This window comes from Psammomys obesus, unplaced genomic scaffold, assembly GCF_907164565.1.
Source record: "Psammomys obesus unplaced genomic scaffold, mPsaObe1.curated_primary_1811, whole genome shotgun sequence".
Taxonomy (NCBI): domain Eukaryota; kingdom Metazoa; phylum Chordata; class Mammalia; order Rodentia; family Muridae; genus Psammomys; species Psammomys obesus.
The window spans coordinates 54,949,474-54,975,990 of record NW_026591086.1 but is presented as its reverse complement, the minus strand read 5'-3'; the positions used below and the strand labels follow the sequence as shown (position 1 = coordinate 54,975,990).

Below are 26,517 nucleotides of genomic sequence, written 5' to 3'. Positions count from 1 at the left end.
GTGTTGGGAATTTATGTGATCCTGCTATTGTCATCATGAGAAAAAGTTTCTAAATAAACATATCAAATTCTCATTCTGTTGGCAAACACACTCATGTCACAATGTGGTTTTTAGGAAGTGTTTATTCACACTGTGTAAACATTTTGTAAAATGTATTCCCTAAATACTCAATAATCGTCACTTAGGGACCCGTCTCTATTACTAGATTTTAAATGAAGAACATGATGGCCATTTAAGTACAATTTTAATTTGCAGGACACTTCCAAAACTTCTTAAACATTGTGGGATTTCATTTTCGAGATGAAGTTCAGGGTGAGATGTTGGAAGATGACTTCTCATTGTTTTTAAGAAGGAGGACATGGGATCTTTTTTATTATTTTCTGCCATCCCTAAGCAGAGCAACAGAGCCTAGTCAAAGCCCAAGGAGAACGGCAAGGTAGATGGCAGCCGGCAGTTCACACTGGAGAGTCGTCCTGTATAGTTCCATGAAAAATGAACACTGCAACTGAAGTCAGGCACCTCCGACTTTTACCTGGGCGTGGTAACTCTAGGTATTGGTGCTGCTGACCTTAGAGTAATGTTGTGTGCTTTTCAGCACTCAAATCATGTTGATCTTCAGAAGCCTTTACTTGAGCCCAGGTGATGAGCGATGTGCCATCTGCCTTGTTCCTGTGGGATACTCTTGGCCTGTGCATTCTTACACAAGAAACCCTCTCCATGAACAGTACTCTTTTCTACACTTGGTGCAAACTTGAGGTCTCAAAAGTACTTGCTATATTTCATTTTCTGGCTTTATGTATCTTCTTTTCTTTTGAGAATAAAATATGAAACTTCTACATAACATGTAATAAGCCATGTAGGAAAACATCCTAAATGAACTACAAGGAAAGGCTCAGTTTTGAAAACCAGTTTCTTAAACTAATAAATGTTTCGCTGAGCAAATCTATGAAGGAAGGCCCCATGGCTCTAGTCACCCACTCACACTGCATGTCAGAGCCCTGCGCAGGAAAATCTCAGGAGGGCTGTACAGTAAGTGAAAGCAATCCAGGCCCAGTCTTCAGGGTCCTCAGCAGGGGCTACTACATTTTATATTTCAAAGATAGTAAGGGAAAAGGTTGGGAAAAATCAGACATTTTGCGACTTCTGATTCATAATGAGGTAAAATTATATCAAGCGTGCTGAAATATCAAAGATATTAAGACAAGAGTTAAAGAGGGGTTTTTTTGCTTGTTTGTTTTGTCTTGTTTTACCATAAGTGAAGCTTAGTCAATGACTTAATGGAACACACTGAATTTTGGACATTGGGATTGAATTTACTATAAAGGGTTGGTAATAAAACAATTATATTTATTTAAATAAGTTGTACTAATATGTGCATAATTTGTACAACTGCTAAGCTTTGTTTAAGCTATAAAAATGTTACTTTAAAGGAAATACATTAAGAATAAATTATATACTTGCTGGGACATTATGACTGGCTATTTCCAAGTAGTTTTGCATAGAGCTTGATAGCCATTCCATGAAAAGAGATATGAAATTAATTCTTATTTTAAAAGTTTTTAATTTTTATTTATTCATTTTTACATCCCAGTCATAGGCCCCTCCTCCTTTCCTCCTAGCCCCACTCTCCCTATCCCTACCTCCCTACTCCTGTGTAAACAGGAGCATGCTCAAGATATATCAAGTTGCATCAGGATTGAGCGCATCCTCTTCCCCAATGGCATGGCGAGGTAGCCTCACCAGGGGAAAGTGATTGAAAAGCAAGCAACCAAGTCCCTACCAGACTCAGCCTCTATTCCCCTTACTAGGGATCCCATATAAGGACCCAGCTGCCCATTGGCTACATCTGTGTAGGGGTCTAAGTCCAGTCCATGCATGATCCTTGATTTGTGCTTCAGTCTCCACAGAATCCCCCGGTCCCGGTTAGTTATGAAATTAATTCTTAATCCACCACTAATGTGCACTGCCTTAGCTGCTATTTACTTGAAAGTAATTAATTATATGCTGCATGATGGTAAAGGTAACATGTTTTTTTGTGTGTTTTGTTTTGTTTCGTTTTATCACGAATCAGTCATGAATCTTTTCATTAGCTCTCCCAGCCTTCAATATTAAAACACATGAATTATAGTTGGTGGATAAATTTCAAAGACTTTCTTAATCTCACAGTTAATATTGATTAATGAGTAAGTAAGAGACAACTATTCCTGGTATTCCTAATGGTAATGGTAAAATTTTATTGACTCAATCTTAGATTTATAGAAAAGTAGTTGAAACCAATTTTTCCAATGATTTTTTTAAGTTACAGAAAATAAATCCAGGAATATATTTTCAAAATGTGTTTCACGCAATTAACTAGGAATATTAACACCTTTAATTTCGGGGCATAGCGTCATCCTGATATGGAACACAACTAGCCCAGCAGAAATAGGTAAGGGCTTATTATCAGGCACACTTTGGTTTCCTTGCAACAGATTCATTTACTACATAAGTGGCTGTATATGTTATTTACCTTCTGTGAGTATAGCTCAAAATGCAACTAAAAAATTTTGCATTGATAAGAAAAATAAGTTAGAATAATAGTTAAATGCAAGTACTAAATTTGAAATGACATAATAAACTGTTTATACATATATCTTACATTAGGGGGCAGAATAACTACTGAACATATTAGTATTTTCCTCATTATGCACAAAATTACTTCAGTGTTTGAAACATGTCAAATAATTATGACTTTACCATTAAAATAAAACATGTCATGTTCTAAATTATTATTACTGAGCAATTTAAGTTTCTGATTGACATTGCATAATTTATTTCTGCTCAGCTTGTTTCAGGGTGGTCTCTATTAATTGTATGGCTGAAAGAAAATTATAAGCCTACATACAACAGAAACAACTAGGATATTGGATTCCTATGAATACAATCAAGAGTCACATGATGTAGTTCATTCACGATGATTGAAAAAAAATGAGGTGAACAGAATAAATTCTCCACATACAATAGTAGTTTGAATCTGAAAATGCTTCACGAAAAAATCAATATGTGAATATAAAAAAAAAAACACCTTCTATTAGACTGATGTTAAACAGAATTTCTGGCATTACAAAGACTAAAAAAAAGTAAAGATCTTAATGGTCACTGTAGATGTGACTATGATTTTTTTCAGTAATTCCTCAACTGCTGAAAAGTTTCTGCATGAAAATCTGTTGTGAGAATAGTTCATATATTCTTCACAAAGTAGGTTTAGGTGGAAACATTAAGCCATATAAATATCTAGTACTGTAGAAGCTTCCTAATTAGTGAAGGAGCTTAAATTGAGTAACAATATACTGTTAGAAGGAACAATACCTCAATCAGACAGAGTATGTTACCGAATAGAAACACCAGCACTAAGACAGGCGTACCTGGTTTTGAGTCATTGGGGAAATGTGTCCCATAGAGCCCTAACACCAATGTTAGGTGTTACTCTCCACAACATGATGGTAAGATCCTACTGTTGAATTTGCTACATGTATATGTCATAGAAATTGGAAAATCCATTTGGTATACAACTGGAACTTCAGTCCTAGAGGGTAAAGTTTATAGTGCTGGAAGGTATTATGCCTTTAACAAGAAAGAAAAAAAAAATAACCACCAGTTTCACACAGTTTCAAGCCCTGTGAACCACAAAAATGACCTATTTGAGATAGGTGGAGCTACAGTGACATGAAATCGTGGTCATAGCCAACCGTCGTATGATTGGATGTAAGTCTTGTGTCATAGGATGCCTGGAACAATTATTGGACTGAGACGCTCTGGCTAAAGATATAATCGGCCCTATTGGAGGATTTACCACTATTAAGGTTTAATGGCAATAGTATTAAACTGACTGGTACAGTGCATCACTCAGCCCTCATCAGAAAAGCCTCTCCTTGAAGTAGATGGTAATAACACAGAGACCCAGAACTGAGCAGTTTTCAGATAGACAGTGAGAGATTTCTGAGAGCTCAGCCCTAAAGGACAAGGTTGTATCACAGCCCTCCCCTCAATATCGAGGGATCTACAAAGTGGGGCAGAAAGACTGCCACAGAAGAAGCAGGAGATGAGCTCAGGGAAGCAGCCTATTCTACATGCAGTAGGCAAGACGCACATATCAACAACCGTGACCTCAGCACAGGACCTGCAAGCCAGCCAACGTCCCAGCACAGAAGTCTCACCCTACCTAAAACAGTAGTCATGATGGATGGCTACTGTATCATCCACACTCCTGGGCAGGTCACATGCTCAGGAGTAGTTGGCTGACACAGAATGGACTCCATTACTTTTTAAGAGAGAGAAATAACAAAGTCGGGTGGATAGCGAGGGGAGGTGGATCTTATAGGCCTTAGAAGAATGAAAGAACATAATCAAAACTTATTATAATAACAAACTACCAAAATACAAACATTAATTAATTACAAGAGAAGAATGAAATAGGACAAGTGTGGTGCACACCTGAAGTTATAGGTGAGAATAATTGCTGAGTGTGTGTCTTTTATCACTGAATGTAGAATAGACTCTAAGGGTCTACTGCAGACCATAGGGAATATGATGTAGGACACCTTAAAGTCTAAATAGTGATCTGTAAAATAAATATTAGTAGAAGCCATAAGTGCAATACAAAATCTGAGCTTCAGATATACAAGTGAATATACGATATATTCGGTTTATAACATCTATTTTAACCAGCCACTATATCCATAGGTACCCTTGAATGGCAATTGAACTAAGGGACAATTGTTTCTGATTTTACATTAGGGACTGACTTGCAAAATCACTAGTAAGAACTATTTGCCTGTGCATCTTTCAATCAACCCCCGCTTACGCTCAGGGGATAAAAACAACGAGATTGGGAATGACTCTCCTCTAAAGCCAAACGTGAACTCTGACATTCTTGTAAAAACCACAGTGTTACACAATAAGGTTGCCTTAATCTTACTGGCAGCAAAACATTAATTTACGAACAATTGGGTAGAAAAGATCTAATGTCAAAGATGGGAATTATGATTGCAAAAAAAAATTAAATGGACACAGTATTCAGCAAGAAAGTCACTGTCACTGAAACAGAGCTGGTTCGCTATCGTCCAAGTAGCACCTTTAATACTCAAAAGGCCTCCTTCAATGGCACAGAACCAAGACATTACTTCAAGACAAACCCAAATTATATTTGAGTGTATTCATGGTCAGTATTATTTACACTTCTAGAAATGACTAAGGGAGAATTAAAAATAAAAAGCACCTAAACAACACCAATGAGAATTAGGGAATTGGAGACTCTTTAGTCAGCAGAGAACGCAAACACATCAGATTCACAAGCAATCGTCCTTATGGCTTAATCTTTCAGCTCTGACCTGGACAGCATGGGTGAAATGGGAACTAGGACAGGTATTCTCCACGCACCACGACCTTTTCTGATCCCAGCTCCCACCTGTGTGCTTCTGCTAACCTCACTGGCTTTCCCAGGGTGTTTAATGAAATGCCAAAATCCAAGTCTCACTTCTGTGCTCCTTTCCCCCTCATAATTGATTCCACCTAACAAGAAGGATATTCTTCAGCTTGAATTCAGTTAGGCTTCCTTATACATATATGGTTCCAATTAGATTTTTCTTCATAACCCTGCTTTGAGTTCTTTGATGAAAAATCATTATCCAAGAATTGGCCAACTTAAAAATTATTTTAATGAATTATTTTAGTACTCTGTAATGTACCATTTAATGTCTTGTTCTGTGTAACTACAAATTTTTGCTACTGAGTGAAAATAAAATAATTTACTGCATTTGTTTACATTGAGAAAGGCTGTCTTTAAAAAAAGACAGAGACAGAAAGATGATTGACTCTTGGGGTGAAGATGAAATTTGAAATCATAGTTGATAGATGGAGTAATTTGTACGAGATCAAACACAGACATTGTAAAATGGCAAACAAACTGACATACAAGCTGTCCAAAACGCTATTGTGAAAGAGAGAAAACAAAAACTTTAACATATTGGCCACTTTTTTAATGCAGAACTCAATAACACTAGATAAACTCACAAAATGTATGTATTCCAAGGATTACTCTATCCCCACACTGAAACTAGACGTGTAAACTGACTCCATGAGAATTTCCCATTTTGTTCTCCCCTCAGAATCTGATACACTTATTCTACTTTCTGCTTCAATATGTTGCCTCATTCTTTGTGTGTTCCTTATATAAAGGGGGCAATGCGGTTTTCATCTTCCAGAATCTTTCTTGTTTCACTTGGTACAATGCTTTCAAGGTACATTTAAACCAGGGTAGGAAGCACTGAGAAGACCACGCCAACCAAGGACACCAGGAAGTTTCTAATCCACATCCCACTCGATAGGCCTTGAGTTAAAACTAGCTAGGCATGGATAAGGTGAAAAAAAATCATAGGACAGGTTCAGAGGTGAGCAGTTTGAAATTAATAAGGAAATAATATAATTCTGTGAAAAAATAATAAAATGGAATGGAAGCAGCTTGGTAGGCAAATTAAAAACATTTATTCTAATATTTAACCCAGTCTAATAATTGTTACAAGATTTAAAATATAATATTAATATGCCTTAGTTATCAGTTAAAATGAATTTAAATTAAAAATATAGAAGTCCGCTTCCTAATTTTATTTAGTATGTTGATATATCCATTAATCATCACCATGGTAAAAGTTTTGTAATTTAACCTTTTGCTCTTCATAGGAAAATATTGTGATGCTAAACATTTAAAGAACTCCGATGCAAATGAATTCACAGGGAACACAGAGTTTCCTATATAGGGGAAGATCTGAATAGCACATAGGTAGTAAAACAGGGAGAAAATGGCCGAGAAACTATTTTAATACAATATAAACTGCACCATAATGAAATGTCAAGGTAAAGTCACTTAGAGCCAAGCATGACTAGAGTTCAATATTGATGGCCTATAAGGTGGAAGGACAGAACCAGTTCCCAAAACTGTTCCTTGACTCCAGCATGTGTGCTATGGCATGCATAATCCCACACTGGCTGCTATACACACAGACACACACAGACACACACTCATGAAAATAATAATAAAAGTAAATAAAAACTATAAATACAGTTTAAAAATAAAATAGCAAAATATATGGAAGGTGAGATGATGTGTTTGGGTTTTTATCTAGGAGAAACTAATGGCCACAGAAAAAAATGAACTAACAACTCCAAGCTCATCAGCTCTGAGTCTGAGAAATCAAGCTATGCAACAGAGGAGCGTTTACACTTCAAAATGAAATTGCAAACACATGGACCAGGCTGAATGTGTTTATAATGTTAAATGAGGTGTTTCATAATTAATTTTAAATGGCAGGTGTTAAGCTTTACATTTTCTGCCATTTTGTGATATATCCTGCCAAAGTGAACTTAAAAATAAAAGCATAAAACAAACAACCCCCCTCGCCCTTTACGTGGAGAAGGTCACCGGCAACACAGAAATGCCGTCCCTTAGAACATTTGGACCTAGTAATGCAGGGCCTGAGCCCCAAGATGGGTGCCAGCCAGGCTGTAAAGGGCACGTTGCACAGACATGGAGGCGAGGAGCCAGCTCTCTCAGGTGTTCCTGGCACCATGCAGAGTGTTCTGAGGCATGGAGAGCTTTGCACTGAGGATTTTCTTGTTGTCTACCCACAGACTGTTTGAAAACCGACACTCATTTTGTTTCAGACACACAGAGAAAAGAGATCTTTGCAATTTCGACAGTTCACTTTATTACGTGTGCGTAGGCAGGAGAGACTTAGTAGAGGATACGAAGCCTAAAGAACCTTACCGTAAATCAGTTTCGAAGTACTTATTATATTTGCTATAAGATTATATGATGCATTTTTAATTAAGACAAACTTATGACTTTGTCATTCTAGAAACTGACCTTCCTTCCTGTCTTCTCCTTTTTTGAGTACGACAGGCTAGTCTGAAGTCACTTCTTTGTCGACCAGCCCCTTGACTGCAGTGATTTAAGGTTTGCACTATCAAGCCTTGCATTTGTGATCATTTCATAGCTCCTTTTTAAATGGGAGAAATGAGAGTATGTTTCTTGCTCCACTTTCTCAAGTGTGGATAAGTCTATGTCTCCTTAACTTCAGCGACCTTCAGTGTTTCCTAATACATGTTTTAAGCATGATTCTTTATATAACATTAAAAGTTTCTTTTTATTCCAAATCAATGTTTATTAATCAATTTATTTATTTTATTTGAGATTGGATCTCGATATGAATCACTGGATGGGTTAGCATTCACTATGTAGACTAGGCTGACCTCAAACTTGGGGTGACTCTTCCCATGTTTGCCTCCCTGGTATTGGGATTACACCTATGTGCCATTTTGCCCAGATCTAAACAAACCTTGCCCAAGTTACATATGTATTTAAAGACCACCAATTAACTGTAAGCCATCATCCCAATTAATATGAAGACATCAAGAACTGTCATAATTTCACTTTTCTTCCTTGCACCTCTGTGCTATCTGAGTCATCAGAAAATGTCAACTACTTAAATCTTGGTAAAAATCCTATGAAGATGTGGTGGAAAAGTAAGACTCGAAGGTTTGAAGTGATCAGTGTCTTTAAGAGACACCATCTTCATTTTTTCTCCCAAATTTAGACACTGAAATTCTACCCTGCCTCACTAGTAGTGTGATGATTCTAAGCCTTAAAATGGTAACTAATTAGATGCGGTCATGAGGGCATAGTTGTCATGAAAAGGATTATTCCCTTGTAGAAGGGTATAAGAGATCTCAGCTGACTGACTGTGATCACATCCTGATATTGGATATGATTGGAATCCAGAGCTATGAGTAATATGTTTTTGTTGTTCTCTAGAGTCGAGGAGTATCTCAGTATATAAGGAAGTTTGCCATCAGCCTCGATGACATGAGTTTAATGCCTAGGACCACAGGATTACAGGAGAGATATGACTCTCTGAAGTTGTCTTCTGACTTCTACATGTATACTGGAGCATGCATTCACACACAAAGACACAAATGCAATACATGTAATGAAAGATACTCCATTGATTGTATTTAGTCTTTGCAGCCCAAGTGAACATGAAACCCAAATCATTTTACCTCAATAACAATGAACTTCCCAAGATATATAAGAGCATTCTTCTACAATAAGACAAAATTTTCTCCAAGATTATAACTGGGGTATATGAACAGTCTTTGGCAGCAGAACATAAATAGTGCTAGTAGTTCAAGAACTGAGTATAAAAATTTAAGGATAACATGAACATTTGGGCGGGTAACATAATTTTGTTTTAATCATGATACTATGAGTATCTTGCAAGGATGGGTGTGTTGAGCTTACTACGTAGTCAAAGTTGATTCTCATATACAAATAGTGTCCCAATTAAAGTGAGGCCTCCTTATCAAATATTCACATACTAAAGATAAAATGTAGTATAAGAAAGTGCAAATCTGTTTGATAAGAATAACTTGCAAAAATATTTCAAAATTGAGTTAGAAATATGAAAATATTAGTTCTGATATCTACATAGTTCAAAATTTATAATATATCCCTTTCAATGAACAGGGCCTTTGTACTTGTAGCAGTATAGTGAATGAATTTCATTGATAATAATGATGACGAATGTCTATGAACCAATTAATATGACTCTCACGAGTTAAACAAAACTTAAGCGTTTGCTGTCTATTTGTTGAATGATGATACATTTTAACAGGCAATTTACAGATTTCAACAAATGCAGACTTATAAACATCAAATATTTTTAAAGATTAAGAAATACTTAATGCATGAAATTGAAAACTTTCCTTGGAAACGTGATTTTCTATAACTCTGAGCATAGAGACACTGTGGAAAATTGCCTCCATCTCTCCTTCACTACTGAAGTCTGATTCCTCCTGGCTGCAGGAATGCTAGTAGCTGAAATCTTTCATAGGAACACTCAAAATCAATCATACCCTGACATGAAGCAGCCACTGTTAAAGAATGAATGATTATCCCAACCATCAGCAGGACTGCATCCAGGACCACATAGAAGAGCTTATGGGCATGTCTGGGGGTTAATTATCTTTAGTAGGTTAATTGAAAAGGGAAACCTCACCTGTTCTAAGTGGCAGCATCCAATGGTTGGGGATCCTAGACAGAGAGAGAGAGACACAGAGAGAGACATAGAGACAGAGAGACAGAGACAGAGACAGGTAGACAAAGCCTAAGAGAGTGTTAGGTGTAATTCACTGTGTTCAAAACTGTATAAGGCATTGGGCCTAGAGAACATCCCATGAAAACAGCTGATAGGATCAGTTGGGACTATTGTTTGTACAATATGGCAGGTTAACCTCTCTTTCTGCACCTCATCTCCCATACTTCTGCACCTGAAGACATTGTCCCATAAACTGGCTTGCAGACCCATCCTCTGCCCATCAATCTGCCTCCTAGGGAAGGCCTCTGAAGACAGTGAGTTTACAACACCCTTTTATTACTGCCTGCACATTACCGCAGTAGCCTGCCCAGTGAATTAGTGGTATTTGTGGCTCAACTCTTCAGAATATTGCTAGATGTAAGCCACTGAGGCCAATATTTTCTAAACAAAATACGCTAAAATGTACTTTTCTAAATTATAACTGGCCTAGAAAAAAAAATCAATACAATTAAATGGCTGTCGAAAAAAGATACTAAAAGTTAAAGTCAAAGAAAATAGAAAAATGAATCTTGCAGGCATAACATAGCTAAAAATCAATGAAACCTGTAGCATATATCAACAGATAAAGGCAATAAAACATCCTGGCCAGCAGCACAGACCATCAGTATCTCTTTGGGTGATACTAAAAGCTAAAGAAAATTTAGACTATCTCTGCAATTCCCAATATCAGATCATAGGTGGAGCATCCTGGGCCTACAAAATACATTTAAAACGGATTGCTTTCTTTAAAACCCCCAGAGGAAGCATTGAAATTGCCATGATAAATAACCAAATATCAATTTCTCATTGATTTCTCAGACATGTTTTACCACTGTAGGTAACACATAAAGATAGACAGTGTGGGTTCTCAGAGTCACATAACATAATGAAGTTTTATTTAATATCATAGGACATCCAAATTGATTTCTCCATATTATTGCCTCCAGTTTTTATTGATGGCTCTCCCCATATCTCCCTTAATCAGTTTGACAAGTATTCACAAATCTATACATAAAATCCCAAAGTTTTGTTATTAAATTGAATGGCAGCAGTAGATTCATACATTTTCAAACAAAAAAGCAGTAGTCTAAAAAATATCCTATGTCTGTTAATAAATATATGTATCCTGAAAAATAAAATGGAAATGGCTGAAGCAAATTGGCTTTAGTCTCATAACAAATCTTGGTTTCTGGAATTGTAATGTTGCCACAAATAGAAAGGATAGTTAGGTTTCTACTTGGTCATCTTGTTTTGACTCTTCTCATTTTTATTTGTTTGTTATTTTTGAGGAACCAGGAAGCTTTGTTAGAGTTGCAATGAAGACAAACCCTAAAGACATGATGATCTACTCTCACACACACGCATTCCTGTCCACAGTTCATTGTCCCAGTAGAAAGGCTCACTGTTCTCATTCTCACAGCACCCTTGGACACAGGAAAAGAACCATTGTGAAAAGTATGATGAATTGTCAACTTGAAATTTGGTATTTTAACATACCGTATAGAATGTCAAAAATGTAACTGATGTCTCTATTAAAAACCACAGCCCAAGAGTCACAGAAGCAAGTTTATGGTGAAATTTACACAGAAAAAGACAGCCATGCCCCTATCATACACTCTGAGCTGTCCTAACTAAAAGCCAGCATATCTACTCACGTCTTCCCTCTCCTCTCTCTCCTTTTCTCTCCTCCCCCGCCATCATCAGCTCCCCTGAATGTAATAAGCAAGTACTCCAGCATGTCTTTACACCTCAGGATTTCTTCCCTCAACCTTGTCAGCTGCTTCCCAAGCGCTTGCTACTCTGGCTCCCACCCATCCACACAAATATCCTCAAGCACATCTCTCATTCCTTGCAACACTGGGTAAAACCTTTAATGGCTCCCTGTTGCCAACAGTGAGACTCACAAAGAAGAGACACATACGAGTAGCAAATGTTCTCAAGTACTGATCACTGATGCCCTTGGCTTTCGATGTCATAAAATAAGATCTGGAGCATCTGGGAAGGGACTAGATGACTTGCCTTTGGTTCAGAGTTGCTTCTTCTTGTGACCACAGTGGCCCCCAGGAGCATATCTGCTGTTGGTCAAGATATCTTGCTTATAGATCTGTACCACTAGGTCAGCTTCATGGTGTTGTAAGACCCTCCCCAATGCCATTCACCTCCCTGTTCAGTCACATTTTCTTTTCTTTTGTAATGCTGACCATACCCCTCTAACATGTCAGATTACTCTGATGGTTCATCAGCTTCAAATACTGTTCTCTCAGTTATCTAATTCCCTGACAATAGGAACACATTGTTTCTATACACTGGAAGCTAGATATTTAAACAAAGGTGTTTGCAGGTCTGTTTCCTTCTAAGGAAGACAAGGACCCATGGCAGGATGCTCTGCCTGGCTCTTAGAAAAGTACCTTCAGCATATCTCTTTACATCACCTTCCATTTAAGTCTCAGCGTCTGTGTTATCTTTTCCTGTAAGGAAGCCAGACACCATGACTTAGGCTGCACTGAATTAGAGGCCACTTTGTTGATCTAGTTCTAATAGGGTTTCCTTTATATATACTCTCTTTGCAAAACATTCCTATTTTTAACATGTTCATATTTTCTGTGTTGGGCAAGCTGACTTCATATAAATTTCAAGGGAACTATTCAATTCATAATAGTCTCCTTTTCCCATTTCTGCCTATACTTCCTCCTCACTTAAGTCAGTCAGTCATAATGATATTTTCTCTGTGACACTTCTGCTTGTCCGATATCGATAAGCTTCAATCTATTCTATGTAAAGCCTGCACTGCAGCAACAAATCATATCTTTGACCTTTTGTAATAGTTATCTGTGTGGACATATGCTTGTGGAAACGGACAGCTCCACTGCTTTTTTCCTACTCATTATACTTAGCACAGTGAATTATACAGAACGAATAACCCTGTGAATATTCTTCAAATCACTAAATACCGATCCATCTTTGTAACAGCGGTGGTCAAGCAACAAGTCGCAGAGGTAAAGGAAATGTCAAATATTTATAAAGAACATAAACGTCCAGACTTAGACATTCCTGGCTGGACATGCCTCCAGTGAGGGGATCATGGAAGTGTGCAAAAGACTATAAAGAACTTTCTTGCCTCCTCCGGTTTCAACACCCATGTGTCTAGATAACAAGATGACCTTTGAAGATAATCCAGGTTGAAGCCAACAGGAGCCAGCAAGATAGTGGTATAATTCTAAAAATAAATGCTCACTTTTCTCTCCTTGTCTAGATACAGATTCAGCAGCCAATGTTCCACTCTCCCAGGACTGAGCACAGTTAGTCACAACGGTTGCCTGTAAATCAGCTTAACAGTGCCTATAACTCCATGGCCTACTGGTTATCATTTCTCTTGATGGATTTAAACCTCTTCATTCACCATTACTGGCCCACAGGACACTAGACCGAATCAAACATTAATCTACAGCTAAAAGGACACGCTACCCTGGCTCCATTTAACAGAAGGGAGCTGCACAATGCAGAGCACTTCCAAAATCTTCTAATTAACACGGTCTGTGCAGATACCGCGCACTCCATGCCCGTGCTATGAAACAATGCATACGGAATGTACGGCCTTTTCTTCCCTGGGGAAAAACAGTATGCATGTAAGCCCAGTAATCAGTTTGGAAATCAGGGTGAAGCTTTTTCAGGAATGTAGAGGCCTTTCCTGGGTATGATCCAGGGCTCTCCTTTATCTGAATTAAGAAACAACGAGAAGAGGAAAGTGAACAGGCAGATGCCCTTTGTCAGCTCAGTAAAAGGCAAAGTAAGAGTCCAGGCTGAGCCCGTGTAGCCAGTCTGCTGCAGGCATAAAGTTATTGGGTAATTCAAGCGCTGATTTCCGTATCCCCACATCCAGTTGCAAGCCTTGTTCTGAGAACCTTCTGTATCAATATTGTATTGTCCCCTGATATGTCAATAAAGAAGCTAACAGCCAATCACTGAGCAGGGGAGAGAATAGGGCCGGACTTCCTGCCAGCCAGGGGAGAAAGAGTGAGAGGAGGAAGGAAGATATTCACCTACAGGCAGATGTCCAGGAAGGGCCAGGAGAAAGAGCAAACTGGAGCAGGAAAGCTACAAAGTGCATGTATCTCCGGTATGTACACTGGGAGTTAGCCAGATTGTCTTAGAGGATTAAGAATAGAACAATAACTGCTCAGCTATTGTATTGTGACACTTAATACTAAACAAATATAAAAGAGTCTCTAAGTTTTTGACAGCTAGATTAACAGAGAAACTGAGAAATAAACAGTTTTGTAAAAATAACTTTAGGTTTACCTTCTTTCTGACATGTACAGAAGCTCAGAAACCTTCCAGAAGATATAGAGAGCTTCACCATGGAGCTTTGTTTGACATTCAAGCTGTGATGTGTGGGGCATCAATATGGATAATGAGGTAAGATTATTTGGTTAGAATACTGGCAGCTATAGGCCAGAATTTCCTTAATATTACAGGGAATCTTGAAGAAGTTAGTAATGACAGAGGCCAGAGGACCAGGAAATCTAGAGGAGGAAAGAGCTCTTGAGCTCTGCTGGTAAGTGAGCAGTGTCTGTATGCTTACAATCATCTGTATGTAACTGTTACCAGGCACACTACCACGAGTAATAAGCAAAACTGTGACACTGTCTACTGGACATAGCCCTAATTTAGTTAGAGTAAGGTAGTATACACATACTTCAAAAGCACATTTGGTTTAAGTATTATAATATTTCAACCATACCTTAAATTTCTACTAAAACTATAGTCACACATACATAGCACTGTCTGAGTATCGATTTTTGTAAAGAAGATGTGATTTACCCATGGTTTAGAATGCTTTGTATGTGCAAGCATAAACAAAGCTTTTCCATGTACTCATAGGAAATCTCTGCAACAGCTAATGAGAGAGTAAAAGTGAGCAGGCAAGACATTGAGGTGTCCATATCATTTGCATAAAATCCAAAGACAATGGAGAAACCCAAAATACAGATAGACCTTCACATCTGTATGTCTATAATGACATGAGGCATAGATAAACAGAATAATTATCTTTTTGGAAGTTGTAGCTGGTGTTAGTATAGGAACTGGAAAATTATGAAGCAGAGGTAGGAACAATATTTTTTTTAAATAACTTTTAGTACTTATCTTAACGTTTTGCTCCACAGAAATTAATAAAGTATGAAATTTAAATATTAACAGAAGAACATTCAGCTATATCAATATTATTCAATCTATTCTATGAGCTATCTGCAGTTCAAAAACTATTGAACAAATTTATAGGTTTTATTGAAGTAATCTTACCTTGTAAGATTAGTTCTCTTAAGCAGTGAAGTTTCAGAATTGACATAGTATTTCAGCTGTAGCTATTTGTTTAAACTACTCTGGCCTTCTGTAACATCTTGCTGATTTGTCAATCAAGTAGAATTTGCTCTGTACTAATAATATCAACGGATGCTAGGTTGCTACTGGCCTCAATTATTTGGATAAGTTTTAAGTAATTATTCGTGCTGTTAGTAACATTATGGGGCTTAGAAAATTATGATCTTTAGTTATTAATATCCAAGTACAAATAAGCATTTAATATCCTCATGATCCACTCAAGAATAGGAAAAAATATTGTCTTTGTCCACCATTACCTAAAAAGACTGTCTTAAACTTGCTTGCCTATACCCTATACAAAGAAAGTAGAAATTTTAAATTGAGTAAGCATAGAGTATGAAATGGGAATGAGGGACATGATTCATGCAATGCCATGGCATCTGTAGGTGAATTGATTGTGGTTTTGTCATTTGAAAACCATGAAGATGCGCACCCCAAATCTTACACCTTCTGTCCTTGCACTAACTTTCCTGTGTCTCTCTTTTTCAGAGCACTGACGGTATTGATTCACACAATGAGGCTACACATTATCACCTGATGTTTAACATGGAAGGAGGGAAGTCTTCTATTTGTGTGCTGAGTCCTTCTTAAAACCAACATATTCCACCCAGTATTCCCTGCCACCTCACCCATCCTCTCCATCAATTTCCCAAGAAATTCCCAGACTTTCTATTCTGTTTCTATTTCTTTAGGTCTGCCAGTGCATTCTGTTCTCTTGATAAATTGTGGAACAGCCTGAATGAGTAGTTTAATGTGGCCAACGCAGAAGCCCTTTGTCCAAGGAGAGAAAGCTCTTCGTATAAGAAAATACAATGTAAGAGAATTTGGAACTTGAATTCTCTTCATATAAAAACCTAAAATACTAGCATTTGCATTTAACCTATGACTGGGAGAACAGAACACAGTCTGTCTATTTAGAGTTTGAAGTAACACATATACCCAAGCATGAAAACTGCTCTACCCTGTCTTTCTTCGGAGAGAACATCTGACATGAAACAGTCAAAAGTCATTTAGGGATTGACATTGACATAACTTTGCCACAAGCAACTAAAGCAATTACCAGGACTGGTTTGGGCACAGCTGAAACACCTTGATAAGGCGGTAGTGAAAAACGACACATCATACAACCTGAATGGTTTCATCAGCACAACACTAAATCAGCATGTATGTCTCCAGCATTCCTCATTCTGTCCACAATAGAATAATCAAACAGAAAAAGAGAGTGTTGGCTCTGATTTCTGCTGACAGTCAGAAATGGAAAAAAGTGATACATGCCTCTGTTGTCTTTTAAATGTATTTTAGCCAAGATGGTTTCAACTGAGTATCTTATAAACATCTAAACACTTTAGAGCAGTAAGGTTTACAGTAAATAATCACCAGACAGAACAGGTTTATTTGATTTGATTTTTTTTATTGGAAAGAGTGAAACTGAACATCCTTAGCAATAGCTAAATACAAAGATAGGATTTTAAATTAGGTTCAATTGCAGTTGACTGGAACCCATTAATTTTAGGAAGGATATGGGTATTTTCTCAAAATTAAAAATTAAAAAAAGTTGATCTAGATCCTCTTTGAGACAAGTCTATCACACACACATACTACACACACACATATATATAGAGATCATATATATATATATATATATATATCATAGATATACACTAAATAGAAATGATCTCTGTAACTCTCAGCTTGATGACTGTCACCTTGATTGACAGGTGTGGTATCAAATTGTTTCATTCCTTTTATTTCCTACCGTTTGCAATGTCCCTGTTAACACTGGTCTCTTGTAACTTATCCTGCACACTGTCAGACCCCATACTCTCCTCATTCTCCTATGTAAGTTATCATTTCAGCAAAGCTTGTTGTCTACCCTTAAGGACTGTACTTTGGATAAGTAAAATTGTAAGCTTTCTAATGAATTCTTACACAGAACTCTGATTTGTATATTCCAATACTGTTGAGTTCAAGTGGTAATCAAATTGCTACTATGTTCTAGCAGAATTAAGTTCATATACAAATACAAAAGTAAAAAGCTAAATGTAGGCCACTTGGAAAAAGTAAGCTGAAACTCCAACATACTTATTTTCAAATTCAATGTGTGAATATAGGAAATCTGTACTTGCTTGTAACTACAATGCTACATTTTGAACAGGCAAACTGCATTAGAAATTTAATACAAATTCATTTTGTCTTGGAAAAGAGTCAAAATGAAGCTATGAAAAATGGGAGAAACTAAATAATGGTTTAGTCAAGCTCTAGTCCAGGAACGAGGCAAATACTGAATCCCCATGGATCATATTTTTTTTCTCCAACACCCTTTCATATAACCTTTACTCTGGGTTCAAGTTAAAAGGCCAATACAATGTGTTTTTGTGATATAAACAAGTGAGTACAGTTTAAAGAAGAATAACACAGCATTCAAATTTTTTACCTCTTCCTGCATTTTCTCTTAGAGAAGTAGACCCTGACCTCTGCTCACAGCTATAGTGACATCCAAGAGTAAAGTTCATGGACTGCAACTTGTCTGTCCTTTAAATGCCATCATGCCTCTATGAATTACTGCTGGCTCTATAGTGATCTTTATTTTTGGCAAAAAAATAGATCTACATTTAATCTTAGCGATAGTCCTATGCTATGTAGAGGCAGTATTATTATGAAATTGACATGATAGGAGAGAGACCTGCTTTTATATGACTCTGTGGAAGAGAACTCCAGAAGCGATAGGGACCGATGCTGAAGTAGAAGGGGGTTCACACTGTGGGTAAGGAAGTGAGGGGAGCACATCTGACACCCCGTTGGCTTGCTGGTATCAATATAAGGGAGAAAAGGGATGAACTGAGGTTCACTGAACGGAACTATAGTTTACAGTGGTTTCTCATGTGCTCTGTAAAAGTAAGGACGAATGCTTAGTGAGATGGAAATGCTCACTGATTTACATCATACATTATAATTATAGATCTGGTTATTATACTGTACCTAATAAGTATGTGCAATCATTACACATCAAATAACAAATAATTACCAAAACAGTGAAGTCTGTAGTTTACCTCACTGAAAAGATTATTTTAGCAGACAAAGGATTATCATGAGACTATAAATTTACTTATCGAAATAAATTATGTTATAATTTGGTCTGTCATTTTGTTATCATCCACAGAAAAACATATACATATATGTACATATATATACACAGCTATGTACATATCTGCATATATACAAATATATATATGATGGGTAGATAGATCCCAGATACCTATCTGAGTTTTTATATATTCTCTTCCAAGAAGAGTCTATTTGAAAGCGGTGCTGTTTATTTTTACGTCCAATGCTAATATACTATATTAAAAAGCAGATAACACAGGAAAACCGATACAAATTTTAGAGGAAAAGTCCCACTTTAAGATTTCTTATTTTATATTTTATTACGTATCATCAAAAATCATACTTTAATTTGTCACTGAATTCCCATGCTTGGCTCACTGAGAATAGCAGTTTTTCTGACAAAGACTAGAAAATGAATATCTATGGAAAAATCACTTGTGATGTTTCTAGATGCCTGACAAAGCCACTGCAGAGCTACAGGCTCAGTATTTATATCCAAATGTCAGCTACAATGTATGTGGTGTTTCTCATGAGCTTATACATGACTAGTAAAACAGGCTCACACCTTGTCAACACTGTGAAATAAAACATCCAAGGGGCTGCAGCAATGTCAGTATGGAGACTGCGTTCTGTCTAGCACTCACACCAACACAGTCAGGTGTGGTCAAGTGGACTTGTAATCTATCTCCATTATCTTCATGCTGGGACACAAAAGGCAGGGCCTGGGGCTGGCTGGTGCCAGCCTAGCCCAATCAGCAAGTACCAGGCCCCAAGTCTCTATCTTGTGTTAAAAAAACAATGTGGATGGTTCCTGGGTAACAACAGATTTATCTATGTCCTCTACACACACACACACACACACACACACACACCACATATGATGACAAAATGCTCCACACATACTCCAAGTGAAACGCAGTTTAGCACTTTTTTATTGTACTCCTTGTTCATCCGTGTAGAACATATTTTTAAACATTTCCTTCATGGCATTATTAAATTAATCACAGGCTACATTAAACTGATTAACGACATTCTCATTAAGTCAGTTTACTGAATCTCTCTAGGATGAGCTGTGAATGAAATGTCCCAAGGTTGGTGTAGATGCCCTACACTTACAGGAAGAGAGTGCCATCTAGGCATGTCATCATGCCTTTACCTTGTCTGCTGAGGAGTGACAACGTAGTAGGCATAAGAGTGATTAAGAACATTGACCCAAGGTCAGTGAGCTGGACTTAGATCTGAACTCTCAATTCACATTCAGACTAAACATAAGTGTGAATTTCGTAGGTGGGATGCCCAAGCCAATGGGAGGAGGATCAGGGTTAAAGATCGTGGTAGAGAAGGTCAAAGGTTGGGTGCAGCAGGCTATACGAAGGTCAGAGAAGCCAGCACAGCGAATGAGCACAAACGTCCTATGGTAGCACTTTAACGTAGGTGGTGTTATGCAAAGCAGACATATCCCCCAAAGGAATACAGCTAAACAGCTTTGTAAGAAAGTTTACTGTAGTTAGTTCTTTTTGTAATCTGGAACATACTTGCTGACATTGATATATGAAGCTGAACCAAAAACGAGGGGTCAAATTTTGAAGGCATTTCATCTTTAGAGTTAAGGCACTTATTAATAAGGCCAGCGTTTGCCTCAAGAAGAGCCTTTTCTTGAACCTCACTTACTCACTTAGGAGATGCTCTGCAGAAGAAAAAAACATAGTTGGCATGACTGAATAAATCTGGTATGCAGTCTATTAATGGATTTAAGAAATATTGCAGGACAGGGAACCATCTAATGGTATCAAACTCAACTACTCAAATACCTAGAGTGTGCAGTAAACCCTTTGAAATAACATTCATGAGGCCCATTTTGGCAAGTTCTACTCCAGGCAACTGGAAAACAACCATTGAAAGACCTTATGCAGATGACTGCAAAATGATCCTTTGCTTTGCCAATACTGTAAACATATGTGAAAATGTAAGTCTAGAAGACAGAGGAAGAGGCCCAGCATTTTCACTTTAAAATTAGAGTTGAAGGGAAATGAATGCTCCAATGTTAGCATGCTGTGATACTAAAAAAACTGTCACTTAAAAATGTATTTAATAACAATCTAGAAAGAAAGCAAAGGACAAAAAAATAGCTTTATCTTTCATGTACAAACAAGTCCTTCATTTCACTTCTCACCCTCTATCTATCCAGTATTTCCCAAGCAACTCAGAGACGATGCACTTCCTGTTTGAGCTTTTCTTGGCCATTAAGTCCTTAAAGGTAACTTACATAATGAGTTACTTTATTAATGGCATAGAGATTGCAAACTCATTAGTAAGGGTGACACATAACTTGATAAATGTTACAGTAACATTTCCCCCAAATCAATATATAATTACAATATTACTGTTCAAATAATTTCCATGCTGAATATTATTATTGTTCTTTCACTTTGCCTCCCTTAAAGTATTAAGCAGATACCAGAAAATATCATTCTCCCTCTCAGTCAAAATTTTAATGTTTTATTAAATTAGCTAGTACTTAAATTGGAGACATACCTCATGGACATAAACATTTAATATTGTGCCAGATGACTATTTTTGAACATTAGTTTAAAAGCTATTCAGTGGATCTCTTTCATTTCAGGTAGCAAATTTTAAAAACAATTTGAATTTGCCTTTCAAATTCAAGTCCACAGTAAAACATGGTGGTTATGAACAGCACCTTTGTCCAAGAACATCTAACAGAACACTGCAGCTCATTCCTGTGGAAGAGGCTGTTCTTAGGTCAATATTGACTGTAGAAACCTAAGGAGGGGCTCTATTGGGTGTCAGTCACTTGCATTAAAGGCTTTGTTATGGCAAGCAAGCTGGCTGGGAGCTGGTAAGGCTGGGTTTATTGGCTGTAAAAGTATCTATCCCAAAGGAAGACATAGCTGCACTCAAGTCCTTAATGGGTCACCTGTTGATTACACTGGCAATTTATTCTCATTTTGTGAACTGTAAGAGAGTGCTAAACTACTGGAGCTGATAGCAACAAAACAGGCAGCCACCACCTTCCTCCTCTGAAAGGAAAAGCAGGCCTACTTGCAAATAGGCTGCTAAAGACCTTTGAGCATGTGGCATCTTTTACCAGATGTGAGTTAGCAAATGGATCAATATCTAAATGTAGGGAATATGTGTGCTTGGTCTGTCTTCGTTTCTTTTCAGAAGCTTATTTAATGTTCCTGGGGTCAGAGCATGTCCTACCCCTTGAAGTCAGTGGGCTGAGCTATGTGACGCTGCCGCTCCCTTTCCTGCAAGCATGTTGCATTAACCTTCCTGTCAGCACCTGCTTGTTCCTTCTTAGATCTCACAGGATGTTTTTCTCACCCTCTTCACTTAGCTCAATACTGTCCCTAGCACAGGCCTTTGCTTCACTGCCAGAGCCTCAGGGACCCTCAGCTATGAATGATGGTTTACACCACATGTGTGCACGAACTCCAGCAATGTCTTGAGTGCAGGCGACTTCACAGGTAGAATCACTTACACTGTCTTCTCCTATGTTTTGCATGCTAGCCCTGTATCTTCATGTTGATTTTCTACACACGGACTACATGTGCTAATGTATTTCCAGGCAATCAGTTTAACCAGAAGTATCCATTTCCTCCATTGCCCATAACAGAGTGCCATGAACTTACCATGTTAAAAGAACAAGTGTTGTAGGAACAAGTTTCCGAGGGTCCAGTAAGTCAGAAACCTAAAATCAAGCGAGAGGCAAGACCACACCCCTCCCCCAGGTTCCCCTTTACAATTCTTACTGTCATTTTCTATCTTTTAGGGGCTCCTGAAAGTCCTTGGCTTGTGGCTGCATCACTTTAATTCCTCAGTTTTCCTATAGTTTTCTCTCTGTCTCTGTCTGTCGGTATGTCTCTGTCTCTGTCTCTCTCTCTCTACCCCTCTCTCTCTCAACAGCTTGCACCTTTTGGGCTTTTAAAAAGACTCTCACGATTGGATTCAGGTCTATGTAGATAACCCAGGATGATAACATGTCAAAATCCTTAATACTTGCAAGCCCAAATTTCCAGAGAAGTTTGCATTTCTGGGATCTGAAAGGTTAGGTCATGAATTGATGAATGTGATCTCTGTAGAAACCAGAAGGAACTTTCTGTTTTGATCACAGTCTCTCCTAGTCAGCTTTACTGTTCTCAAATGCCTTCACAAAATAGGTGAGGGAAGGGGGCAGTAAAGGACACATATAAACACAGATAAAATTCTTATTTAATTTGCCTATCAATAAAGCACTGCTTTTAAAGAGATGATTTGAAAATTGTGAATAAATTATTTTACATTTCTAGTGTTTTCAAAGGGAAGTTATAGCATCATAAATTATTAAAAGAGTATAAATAATTTAAAGCAGGTTTCCACAGTTAAATGTACAGAGTTAAAGGTCAATAGAGAGGAGAAACCACACCACTCAGGTGCTCTCTCTAGGGTCAGGGTTCTCTTGCAAGTGTTCTATAATGTGGTGGTGGGGATTGCTACTGCATGCTATCATGATGAAACCATGACAGGGTGATGTAAACAGAAGATTATTAATTTTTTTTTTAGTATTTTGAAAGCAAAATAGAAGGGTGTTTAGATAAGCATAATCTTGTGATGGCTTATTTCTGTTTGAAGGTATTGTATTACCTCATTTATATTTTGTTGTTGTTGTTGTTTTGGGTTTTGTTTTTTGAGACAGGGCAGCCTTGATCCCATGATCCTGTTTACTCAATCACTTGAGTCTATGCGTTGTAAAAGTGTCCTAGTATGCCATTGCACTTTCACATGAATCAAATCTACCAATTTCAGATATCATCATCATAATCATTTTCATTATGATAAACATCATTATGATAAGCATCAAGTTTTCTGCTCTATGAGGAAGCACTATGTTAGACAATTCATATGGAGATGTTCCCTGGCTTCAGATGGACTGAGTTATTACTGGCTATGCACCATGTGAGGAGTACACAGGAGAAACAATATCTCTAGTTGTGAATTTCAGGCTTTTCTGGTCTAACAGCATGTAATAGACACTCACCTGTGCTGCTAAACAGAGGCAGCTAACCACAGTCCTGACATTTTCAGTCTGTCACAGGGTCTCAGATGGAATGACTGACATTCTACACTGTGCCATGTTGCTAAAGTGGGATGCTCAGAAGGTTAGGTGCACTTATTGTATTTTGGACTTATGACTTCTTCAATTTTGTGTGATACTATTAGGGTATAGCCTCAATGTAAGTCAAGGCACAATTTAATAAAGTTTTATTGAGAGAACAGGAGTTGTGTGACAAATGGAGGGTGACATACATTGGGACAGTTCATAGTCTACTATTTTTGAGTATGGAAGGAACAAGATTATGTTAGTGTTCATGAGCTGATATAATCTTGTTGTGTCTAGAAACCAAACAGGAAGAGATTAATTCCATCTTACCAAAGCCACATTAATGATATATGGGATAAGATGGATCTATGAGAATCTGGCTGCAGAACTTTTCATTTCTCAGGGAATGTTGGAAACCTAGGTGATCAATGCTGGATTCTCAAGCCCTGTCCTGCTAATAACCACAACTGACCTGATCTCCATGTGTAATTAGTGAATAATATAAGCGAGAATAAGAACAGAATACTGGGTACAGCAGCCCATGTCTTTAACTTCAGAGCTGAGAAGACAGACAGACATAGGAAGACAGTGCTTTGAAGGCCTGACTGAGCTACATACAAAACACTTCTCAAAACAAAATTTCCCTGTTCCCCAAAATACTCCCCCAAACAGCTCGAAGTTCTGCATGTCATTCTTAGATTAGCATATAGCGTGAAAAATACTATAGCTGTTTATGTTTTCTTTTCCTTGTGGCTTAGCTCAGTGCGCACATCTGGCTTTAACTGAGGGATCACATGCTGCAGAAAACATTTTCCTGATTGCAAGTGTAGAGAAAAAAAAAACTGCAAAATGTTTTATAACAATTCCAGATGATTTTATAAGATGTAGATCTCTTCCTTAACCTAGAGATTTTTACTAACTTACCCAATCTATGGTTATCTTTGTATATAAAGGTTCTGATGCTTTTAATCTTGAAATTGTATCTGCAATCTATTCCAACTTCTTTCTTTAAAGTCCGATATCAGGATGTTTATCCATGCCAAGCGTTTTGAACAGTGCAATAAAGTTTGATTAGAGAAACAAACCACTGGAACTCAGTGGTGATACAATCAAAGTCTGACTGGCAAAGTGGAGATCTTCTCTGAGGGCATTTTTTATCCATGAGTCAAGAAAGCTTACTTCATTGTGTTGGCAGGCACTATGCCATTCAGATAATGTATTGAAAGTCCTTAATTTAAAATGGAAGACGTCATGGTAAACCAGTTGAAATCTGGGAATATACAAAGTGAAGTATGCATTTAAGATACCTAGCCTTTTGAACATCTTAGTTCAACCTATTTGATCTATAATAGAACAAGCATATATATGCATGTATGTCTATAGCCAGTCAAATTCACCTAACTCAAAGCCTATTTTCAATAAAGTACTTATTATCCCACACAGTTTATGAACAGTTCTATTAAAATCTGCCAGCCCCGTAGCCCACTAGGGTATCATTAGATCGTCCTGTGGTCACTTGTTGGCTGGGTACTGTAATGTATCCCTGCTAGCCAGCAACACAAAGGGCATGTGGTGGAAAAATAAAAATAAAAGGACCATGTATGAATGTAACCTAGAACCTCTGCTCAGATGTAGCCTGTGGTAACTCAGTAACCAATTGGTTTCCCATAGTGAGGGGAACAAGGACTATTTCTAACAGGAACTCAATGACTGGCTCTTTGGCCTCCCCACCCCCCAAGGGAGGAGCAGTCCTGTTAGGCCACAGAGGAGAGCTTTGCAGCCAGTCCTGAAGATACCTGATAAAACAGGATCAGATGAAAGGGGAGGAGGTCCTCCCCAATCAGTGGACTTGGAAAGGGGCAGGGAGGAGACCAGGGAGGGAGTGTGGGGTTGGGGAGGGAATGAGGGAGCAGGATACAGCTGGGACACAGAGTTAACAAAATGTAACTGATGAGAAAAAAGTAAAATTAAAAAAAAAGAAAGAGAAAAAAAATGCAAAATGTTTTCTACTCATGTCCTGTCACTTTGCAAGCCAAATCTTCACAAATTGGCAATGTATTCATTTCTTTGTTAACAAGATATATCTATATTAACACTTTTCAGTAGTAAAAAAAATATGTAACAAATATTAAGAAATGTGGAAAGGTGTAACGGCATGTACTGATTACCCAACATCTGAGGTTTAAGTGAGAATCACTTGAGCCCAGGAATCAGAGACCAGCCTGTGTGCTATAGCTGGCCCACATTTCCAAAAGACGTCAAAAGAAAAGTAGAAAGCCCCTCACTACGCACAGGGTATAACACAAACCTCATCGGCTAATCAGGGCATTGTCTGAGGTATTGCTTCTGTTTTGTTACAAGTCTCAGTTTGTTCTCTTGCATTCTTGATCATAGAGTCTCTTCAGGAAACAGTCCTGAAAGTTATCAATGTGAAGATATTAAGAGTTATAAGTAAACAAGCCGTTACTAGTTGTTGATGTGCTCCTGACAGAATGTATTTAAATGAATATTTCAACTTAAAAAAAATTTAGATGAAGACATCTTTAATTATCTCCTTTTCGTTATTCTCCCTCTTTCCACAACTTCTACTACAATAATACTACAAGTATTATTAGCCCTCAGTGATAACAAATGAGCCCGAATGACCAACTGTGAGGAATGTCAAATGCCATGGGTCATTCTGGCCACTTAAGTATTTATGAATGACCGAAGCCTTGAGAAGAAGTAAAGTAAAGAAACAGAACATGCATTGAATCAAAA

General features: G+C 37.7%; 1 protein-coding gene and 1 long non-coding RNA gene across 3 annotated transcripts in view; one reads left to right on the top strand and one right to left on the bottom strand.

Moving 5' to 3' along the window:
* Gpc6 (glypican 6) overlaps positions 1–26,517 on the bottom strand; it is a 1,089,239-nt gene that overhangs the window by 661,002 nt on the left and 401,720 nt on the right. The gene's annotated exons all lie outside the window — the stretch shown is intronic.
* LOC129679021 (uncharacterized) lies at positions 14,225–16,204 on the top strand. Its single transcript, XR_008720464.1, has 3 exons — positions 14,225–14,286; positions 14,489–14,585; positions 16,038–16,204. It is a non-coding gene; the product is annotated as an uncharacterized LOC129679021 (long non-coding RNA).